Here is a 9,503-nt window from a genome sequence, read left to right as displayed (position 1 = left end):
TTCCTTAAGGGTTTTCTAAGCTCCCATAATTTTCTTATGAATTTATACGTCTTCTTTCTAATTTTCTCATCTTTATTAAACTTGAAATATGTTTGTTTTAAGCTTACTATTTATTATATTCATTTTCTCTTAAAGATTACATTTTCTCAACTTTAAACCAATTTTTTACACTTACATTAATTTTTCTAGAGACTTTTGATAGTAGAATCTATTTATTCTAATTAATCTTCAGATAAAAATAGGAGTTTTGATCAATTATATCTACTTAAACTAACCAAATAATTATGTTATATTTATCATAGGTAGATAATGATATTTTCTAGCACTAGTAATTACCTTGTAAATATGAAAATTAGTTGTCTAGTTTTTTTTTCATTTTTAAGTAAAATTATATTGTTTAAACTAAATAAATAGCTAGATTAAATTTCTAGCACTAGAATAATTATTTTAGCTTACTTACAATGTAAACTAACTCTAATAAATATCACATAATTATCTACCTTGATTTACTAATTTCTCCTTTTAATTTCAGCTAGAAATAGTTTATTTTGGCTTAGAAAAAAACAAAATTAATTTTTTGATCTTATGATAAATATCACAACTTAATTACAATGTGAAAAAACTCTAATAAAGAGCACATAGTTATCTACCTTGATTTAATAATTTATTTCTTTTAATTTCAGTAAGAACTAGTCTCTTTTGGCTTAGAAAATTAGTTAAACTTATTTTTTGAACTTAAGATAAATATCACGCCTACTTACAGTGTAAATAATGTTGATAAATGGCACATAATTATCTAATTTGATTTACTAATTTCTCCGTTTTATTTTTAACTAAAATTAGATTGTTTAGGCTGAAGTAAATAGCTATATCTTTTTGACCTTAAGATAATTATCACAACTTAGTTACCATATAAACTAACTTTGATACATAGCACATAATTATCTATTTTGTTTTGGCTTTAAAAATTATCTAAATTAACTTTATAACCTTAAGATAATTATCATGGATTTATTAGAATTTAAAATAACTCTGCTAAATAGCATATAGCTATCTAACTTGATTTACTAGCTACCTGCTTTTAATTTTAGCTAAAATTGATCTTTTTTGGCTTAAATAATTAGCTAAATTAACTTTTTGACCTTAAGATAATTATCACGGCATACTTACAATGTAAACTAAATCCGATACATAGCACATAATTATCTAACTTGATTTACTGATTCTGCCCTTTTAATTTGAGCTAGAATTAGTTTGTTTTGGCTTAGAAAAATAGTTAAACTAATTTTCTGACCTTGGACTAGTCCTCTAAAAAATTAGCCACTTTTGTGGCTTTTGGAGACTTTTGTAAAATATTTTCCAACACTATGCTAGTTATCTAAATAGAAAATGATTTCAGGAAATTATGACCAACACTCAATATGAGTTGATAAAAAATAGTACACAGCTAAATGAAGGTCTAAAGGTGTCTTTTCATTGCCATTCTCTATAATTATTTTATGCGGATGGACAATTTTTTAATATTTTCTTTTGATACTAAATCAAATCATTGCTAATCAGGTCCAAACTTGCTTGAACAATTCCTCAATAGGTATGTAATAGACGTACCAAGCTTTTTTAACCAATATACAAAGAATGTCGACTTCTCAAAGTTAAGTAGTGAAGTGCAGTTTTACGTAAAATTTGCTAATTTTGAAAAAGTAAATTTTTTATTTTTGATATTTTCATGTTACGTGTATTTAGAAACATTTTTCATATCCTGAACTGATAATTAAGAAGTTTCATGAAATTTTGGTGTCATATACAAAAGTTATGTTTCATTTACTAAAATCCTGATCGTAGCCATTTTTATGGCCTCAGCCACTTTTGTGGCTCATTAAAAGTCTAGTATTAAGATAATTATCACAGCTTAAGTACAATGTAAATTAACTCTGATAAATAGCACATAGTTATCTAACTTGATTTACTTATTCCCCTCTTTTAATTTTAGCTACATTTTGTTTTTGTTGGCTTAGAAAAATATCTAAATTAATTTTCTAACCTTAAGGTAACTATCATGGATTAATTACAATGTTAAATGCATTTGTAATAGCAAATAATTATCTTACTTGCTCTAGTAATTTTTCCCTTTTAATTTCAGCTAAAATTGATCTGTTTTGGTTTAGATAATTAGCTAAACTAACTTTTTGACCTTAAGATAATTATCATGGTATACTTGCAATGTAAAATAAATGTGATAAATAGCACATAATTATCTAACTTGATTTACTAATTTTTCCCTTTTTATATCAACTATATTTAGTTTGTTTTGGCTTAGAAAGTAACTAAACTAATTTCTTGAACTTAAGATAATTATTACAGCTTACTCACAATGTAAGATAATTGTGATAAATAACAAATAATTATAAAAACCATTTAATTTTAGCTTAATTAAATACTTGAACTAATTATTTGTTACTGAGTAATTTACCGCGTGTTTCTATCACTGTTTTCTAACTGTGAGATAATTAATTTATGAATTTTTGAGATAAATAGTAGGTTTTTCATCAATTTTTTGACTAGAAATTGCTAATTTTTGCCTAATTATTTACAAAAACTAATCAATAAACTATAATATTTTTTTCTTATCTTCTTAAGAGTCTAATATAGCTTTGATAATTATCTTTTAATAATCTAATTTTAATTAGTATAACTACTCTTAATTTAAGACTAAAAAGATTAATTTTAGACCTAATATGGTTTTATAATTAATTAGATTAATATCCCTAATCCTAATCTAAGTAATCAATAGAGTATTAAGATAGAGAGTAGCTTGTAATATAAAGAGAATTAATCTACTTAATTAACTAGATTAATTAAGAAAATAGAGGTAAATTAGCATAGTTTTGCTAATTAAAAGGGATTAAGCTAATTACCATTGATAATCAATTAGAGTTCTTACTTTCTAGTGATTTTTGGATAGAGATCTCTCTACGTGAGAGAGAAATGGGCAGGACTCCCAGTCTACGTGAAATTGTGAAGCAAGGGGTGAAAAATTCATAGTTTTGTGAAAAAACTCTCCTAAGCTCAAATTGCATATTGGATATAAATTTTGAACTTCTTATAATCACTCAACACATATGTGACGGTCTCACTTACTGCTGGTTACTATTTTTGATGAGTGTGACACCATGAAACACTTGAAATATGTATGTTATCAAACCGAATTAAGTATGTTATAAAGTGAGAAAACACACAACAACACCACATCTAGGGCCTTGAATTTCCAAGTAGGTATGTATGGTAACCGTAGTAGACACTTTCACATATATAACAACATATACATTATTTCTTTCATTTCCATGCATAAAAAAGAATCAAAAGTGAGGTGAATGTTTCTATTTAACATTGATGGTGTCGTGTAGCTTCATTCCCATGCTAAGAAAGATACCATGAAGATGCATCGAGCTTAATTGAATCTTACTTGACTAATGATCAGTGTTCAAGGCTTGCTAACAAGCTAGTTTTACAATAAATGTATGCCAGATGCAGCTTAAAGGACCAATAGATGCCTTGATAATGATAAGAAAGAGTATACTTTAGGTGATCAAAGATGGGAGATTATGATTTAGAACTGCAGTGCTTGAAGTGCTCTACCGGCTTATCTTTACGGCTCGTCGATTTGAGCTACGATGAAGAAGTTATGGCAGTTTGAAGTTTGAGTCAATTGTAGATCCGTACCCGATTGGGCAAGTGTAGCTGAGGAATCAAAGATGAAAAGAATGGATGGCCCTGAAGTGCTCACTTTGGGGAGCGCATTGGTCTTTTCAAATCAGCAATTAAAGTTCTAGTTGCCAAGATATTGGCCATGAAAGATTGGGTCTGTATTAGTCTCGTCGATCGCTCGATCGGTGTGCAATTTGGAAAATATTGATAGCAACAAATGCCAAATGCTTTGGTTGGTATGTTGTGCCTTAGAAGAATATTGTTTATTGTTGGAGACGGCTAATAGCAAGAAATGCCCAACACGGCTACGGCTTAAGCAGATGCAAAGTTGAGGGACTCTCTCAAAATGCAATCACCCATACTACCATCTTGAAGGCTATGGAAATATCCATGATACTGACATTTGCAAAAAAATTCATGATGATATTGTTAGTCAAGGAATGCTGGAGGAAGATGTTGTGCTTAACAATGCTTCGGTCATTTGGTATACGATGTACCTAAGAATGTGGCCACCCATTGGGTTATTTTGGCCGCTCGCCCATAGGCTGTCGCCCACTTAAGGTTTAATGGGTGGAAGTGAATGGAGAGAAAAGGAAACCAAGCATGGCGTGTAGGCAGTGAAGGCGAGAGCAGGGGAGGGAGAATGCGGTCATAGTGCGCCGTAGAGATCTCGGATGAGAGCTGCCAAGAAATGAAAACTTCTCACTTCCTAGAGAAGACCCTATTCAGCACCGCTCCCAATTGATTTGGGGGAGATCCACCAGCTACTTGCCACGTCACCAAGCGGCTTGAAGGTGAATTTTTTTTAAGTCTAAAAAAATGAGAGTTTTTTGGGGACATCAACGGGAGGGAAAGAAGAGAAGTACAGTTATTGCGTGAACGAGGGAACGAAGAAGGAGTTGGTTGTTTCATGAGAACGAAGGAGAGGAGGAAAAGGCATTGAAGGGCACTCTCACTCGCACGACTAAGGCACAAACCTCTCTCTCTCTCTCTCTCTCTGTCAATGGAGACTTGGAGGCCTCAACGAGATCAGGAAGGGGAAGGTGGTCATAAGCAAGGGCAAATAAAGGGCATAGGCAAGGAAGAAAGCATCTCTCTCTCTCTCTCTTATAGAGAGAAGGCACAAGAAAACAACAGAAGGAGCTCAGACAAGGGAAGGAAGGTTCTCAAGGCTCTCAAAGAGTTGAAGGACTTGAAGCAAGTACTCGAGAGAGCTTTGATGACGAAGGCGAGAAGAGGCTCTCTACAAAGGGATATAAAGGAGAATTATTTACGAGCAAGAGAGGAAGGAGAAATTTACAGCCAAGCAAGAGGATCTCTCTTGCTCTCGTGGATCATAAGTAAGAGGAAAGCAAAAAGACCAACATAGAGGAGTTCTTCATCATAATCATTAGCTCAAGCTTGTTTATCATGTTGATCAATTTTGGAGCCGTTAACGGCCCGTGTAATCATGTAAAGGGAGCTTAAACTCCTATTTGCAGCTAATCCAAGTGTTGATGCTACTAACAACTCACCTTGGTTACCGATTAAATTAGACTTAAAGCTTGACTTGATTAATTGAAGTTTATGGTGATTGCCATAGCCATTTGCATCTGTCGTTCTTATTCTCTCTCACATCTCTCACAGCTAGAGGCCCCGGGCCTACCCTGCTCAAATGACGAACCCATATCCCCCAACATCTTTGGTGAACCCAACGCGAAACGAGCCGGGTGTGAGGTGCAGATGGAGAATTTAGAACAGATAATGAAGTTGATTGAAGAGTTAAATGCAAATGGTTTTGATGATGAGTCAATAGTTCCAGATTTTTAAAAGATGCTTCAATTGGTTCAAGGATCTCTGCTTGAAATGGAGACCATGAAGAAGAAGAATCAAATGGATGAAGCTTTGGATGCATCTTTAGATGCGGATATGATGAGAGGCGAGTCTTCAATGGAAATGATCCAGAGGGCTACCTAGAGTGCTATGAGTTGGAAACCAACTTAAGAGGGATACTAGAAGAGTTAATGATCACATCCTTTGAGAAGTTAGTGAAATCAGATTTGAAGGAGCAGATTCACGAGGTTACAAAAGCGTGCAATGAAAACTGGGAATATATTTTAAATGGATTTTAATTACCCCTTATACCCTCTTGTAACAAGAAATTAAAATCCCTTTTATTGAATGCACGTGCTATGTTACATATACTTTAGTGAACTCCCCGGTCCCTCTACACTTGGCCCAAGTCGCATCAATATCTCCACCAATATGAGTTGAAACATACTCATGTTTAGCATCATGTACAGAGACTAACTATCATTGCAACTCCTCTATAGCACCTTGCACATTCTAGCTTTTCATCTCTTACTAATCGATACGTCAAGCCTCTAGATTTAGTGGTGTCTCGTGCTATTGGCGGGGCTTGCGAGGAAGGGGGAAGAGTACAAATTTCTATGACATGGAGAGTAGTTGTAATAGAAGTAGTATTCGTCATGGTGACCCAATGTACGTTGTTCCTAGCTACAACTAGTTGATGGAGCTTGTGCAACTTGGCTCAAAAAGACAAATCAAAGCATCCACCTCTATTAGTTTGGTCGGACCTAATCAAATTGTTTAAGTAGCTTGTAAAATCACTTGATAAGGAGGTACATTATCAACATACAAGCTAATGGAAGCTTCCATGTTTGAAATTTGATAGTGAAGCATGAAGTGTAGTTGCCACTATATGTTTGAGCGGATTTTTTAATGCAATATTCGGTTGTTTGTTGTGGCATGGAAAACTTAAGAAAAGCCATTTTTGCAAATCAAGTTAAATTGACAGGGATAGACATACTTATCCAGTTTTCCCTTCTCATTCACGCACACCATGAGGAGATAAATTAGCCTTTGACAACTAGAAAGGTTAACGTATGTGTAGTAGGACAACTCTTTGTAGCAAACTTACAATTAATCAGATACACAATGATCTAATTTTTTTTAAAAATTTAACTATTCTATATATTTTTTTGGAACCTTTTTTGTGAATAGAGCGACAAATTTACACCTCTTTTGTCATATTGAATTGCAAAGAAAGGATCTTCGACAACAAAATGACTAAAATTCAATGCTAGCATGAACTTGCCAACTTCAAAATTTAGGTTTGCTAATTCATTCTTGATCAATATCATGAGTATGTATTGGGAACTCGACTATGGGCATAATTTTCGGTTTTTATAAATATCGAAAAGACATTGTGTGAACTCTCCACCATACTTCTACTAACTTAAGGGGTATGGCACTCACTTAAGATATGCACTCTCATCTTTTTGATAGTTTTGAAAAATTGAGCAGTAGGAAAAGTTTAACTTGTGTTTTGATTTTGTTCGTAGCTCTTGAAAAGGCACGATGTTTTAATGGAATCATACTCACTTTGTCTCAAAATTGACTACTTTGATTTAAAAATCGATAATGATTGTTTTTCCAAAATGATTGTTACAGCGGGACTAGTTAAATATAAGCAAGAATAGTTACGTTGCAACTAAAAACCTCTAATTTCTCCACTTACGGGTCTTGGAGAATTTCCTATTTCGAATTTTCGACACGTTGTGCTCGTGACCTCCTACGTGACGCTGCTCTTATTTTTCTTTTGACTCAATTGCGTCTCTCTAGCACGCACGCACACACACTCTATATAATAAGCCATACACACATCGACCTCATTTCGGTATCTCCAAGCTTTTCATTGAAGGCACACAGTCAATCAGAAACATGCGGGGCTCTTGCTATGCTCCCCATGTGGTTGTCTTCCCTTTCCCTGCTCGAGGCCATGTCAATGGAGCTATGGACCTCTCAAGAAAGCTAGCCTCCCTTGGAGTCTCTATAACCTTTGTTTGCACTGAAGCCTACATTAGCAGCATGCTGCAGCAAGGCTTCCACGCAGGCGGCCTGCCCATTCGACTCCATGGCCTTCCGGACGGCTTGCCGCAGGAGAAGAACATGTTTGACACTCTTGAGCAAGTGCATGTCTTGATAAGAGCCACGGAAAGCATGGGCCCTGCTCTTCAAGAGCTTCTCAACAAGCTCAACATGAATGAAGAGGGGCGCGTTGTGTGTGTCGTCTATGATTTCATATTGTGGTGGGTGGGACGTCTGGCCAAAGAGCTTCACATTCCTGCGTACATTTTCAACTCCTTTTCGGCTAGCTTCTGCTCATATTTACTACACATTCCTAGTTTTGTGTCGCAAGGCCGGCTTCCTCTCGGATCCCTGGTTTCCCTTTTCTCCATGTCAGCGAGCTGCCTGACATATCTTGGGATCCCAATCCCGCGTGCTCCTTCGATTTTATCCTCCGCTGTGCAACGCGGTGGCGCGATGCAACGGGTATGCTACTCAACACAGTATATGAACTGGAGAAGGAGGTGGTAGATGAGCTGATGGAGAAAGCCCCTGAGTTGGACATAAAGGCAGTGGGTCCGATTTTACCGGCATCCTTCCTGAAGGGCGAGATGAGCAACGTCGAAGCAAGCGCATCAGATCAGAGCGCGGCTGTGCGGAGGTGCTTGAAGTGGCTGGCTGAGCAGCCAGCAGCATCAGTGCTGTATGTAGCTTTTGGGACGGTTGCCTGCCTGTCGGAGGCTCAGGCAGAGGAGCTTGCAATGGGGCTGGAAGCCAGTAATGAGCGGTTTCTTTGGGTGGTGAGGATCCCAGATCAACAGAAAAAGGGAGAGGCGCAGCGAATGCAGCTGTTGCCGAGCGGGTTTGAGGAGAGGACTGCAGGGATGGGGTTGGTGTTGTGGGAGGTAGCGCCACAGAGGAAGATATTGGCGCACCGGGCGATAGCAGGGTTTCTCACGCACAGCGGGTGGAACTCGACGCTGGAGGCGCTGTGTAAGGGCGTGCCCATGTTGTGCTACCCCATGCTTGGAGACCAAGGCATGAATGGCAAGTGGGTGGACGAGCTCGAGGTTGTGCACACCGGCAAGCTGTTGAAGAAAGAAGGTGAGAATGGTATTGTGAGCAGAGATGAGGTGCAGCGCACGACGCGGGAGGTGATTAGTAAGTCGAGCCCCTTGCGAAGCTCAGCTGCTCGGGTTCGCGACGTCGCCTGCCACGCCGCCGTCGACGCCACTGGTTCGTCCTCCAAAAGCCTTCAAAACTCTCTTCCCTAATTACTAGCAGCCTAGTCATAGTAAGCGTATTTACTTTTTGATCCGAGAGATCGGCAGTTCAAAACAAAAATTGAGATATGATTTATTAAAGATGAAATGGTCCAATCTCACGACATTCATGTATATTTATGACTCTAAATCGATTGCCAAATTGTGAGAAAAGAAGTGCTTGTCTATTTGATAGATAGATTCGATGATCAAGGTTGAGCATGCATAGCTAGTGAGAAAAACAAGTGGCTAAACTAAACTCAAGGAAGCATTGGAAAATACAAAAAGCATCAACAAATTATAAAAATTGAATTGCATTATTGACCTGGTAATCGTGTACGAGTGTCCTCCATGTCCTCCAATTGTGCAAGCAGGAGGACAATGTTTGAATCAAGCTACATAAAAGAAATGTGAGTAGTTAAACATTTTGTCTTGTAGCTAAGCATAAAGTGAAAATAATAAATATAGAGAGCGCGTCATCTAGAAGTGCCATACAAAAATCTCTTCAAAAATTATAAGAAAAGAAAGTCATGCCCTTCCTCCTAGTATTTATTTGTTGGGCCAAGCAAACACATAGGCATGGGGAATTGGATGCACATAATGGACCTTGCAATGTTGTCGAGTTGAAGTCGTGGTTGTGCAGTCGAAACGTCTACTTTTGTGAATATATGTCCTTTCACACACAAG

At 36.8% G+C, this 9,503-nt stretch overlaps 1 pseudogene; it reads left to right on the top strand.

Annotated features, from left to right (window-relative positions):
- The first annotated feature begins 7,421 nt into the window (after positions 1-7,421).
- On the top strand, positions 7,422-8,960 carry LOC147423455 (mogroside I-E synthase-like; annotated as a pseudogene).
- Positions 8,961-9,503: the final 543 nt, after the last annotated feature.

This window comes from Adiantum capillus-veneris, chromosome 26 (genome assembly GCF_014529385.1).
Source record: "Adiantum capillus-veneris isolate H3 chromosome 26, ASM1452938v2, whole genome shotgun sequence".
NCBI lineage: Eukaryota > Viridiplantae > Streptophyta > Polypodiopsida > Polypodiales > Pteridaceae > Adiantum > Adiantum capillus-veneris.
The sequence above is the reverse complement of the archived record's forward strand: the minus strand, read 5'-3'. Positions and strand labels throughout refer to the sequence as shown.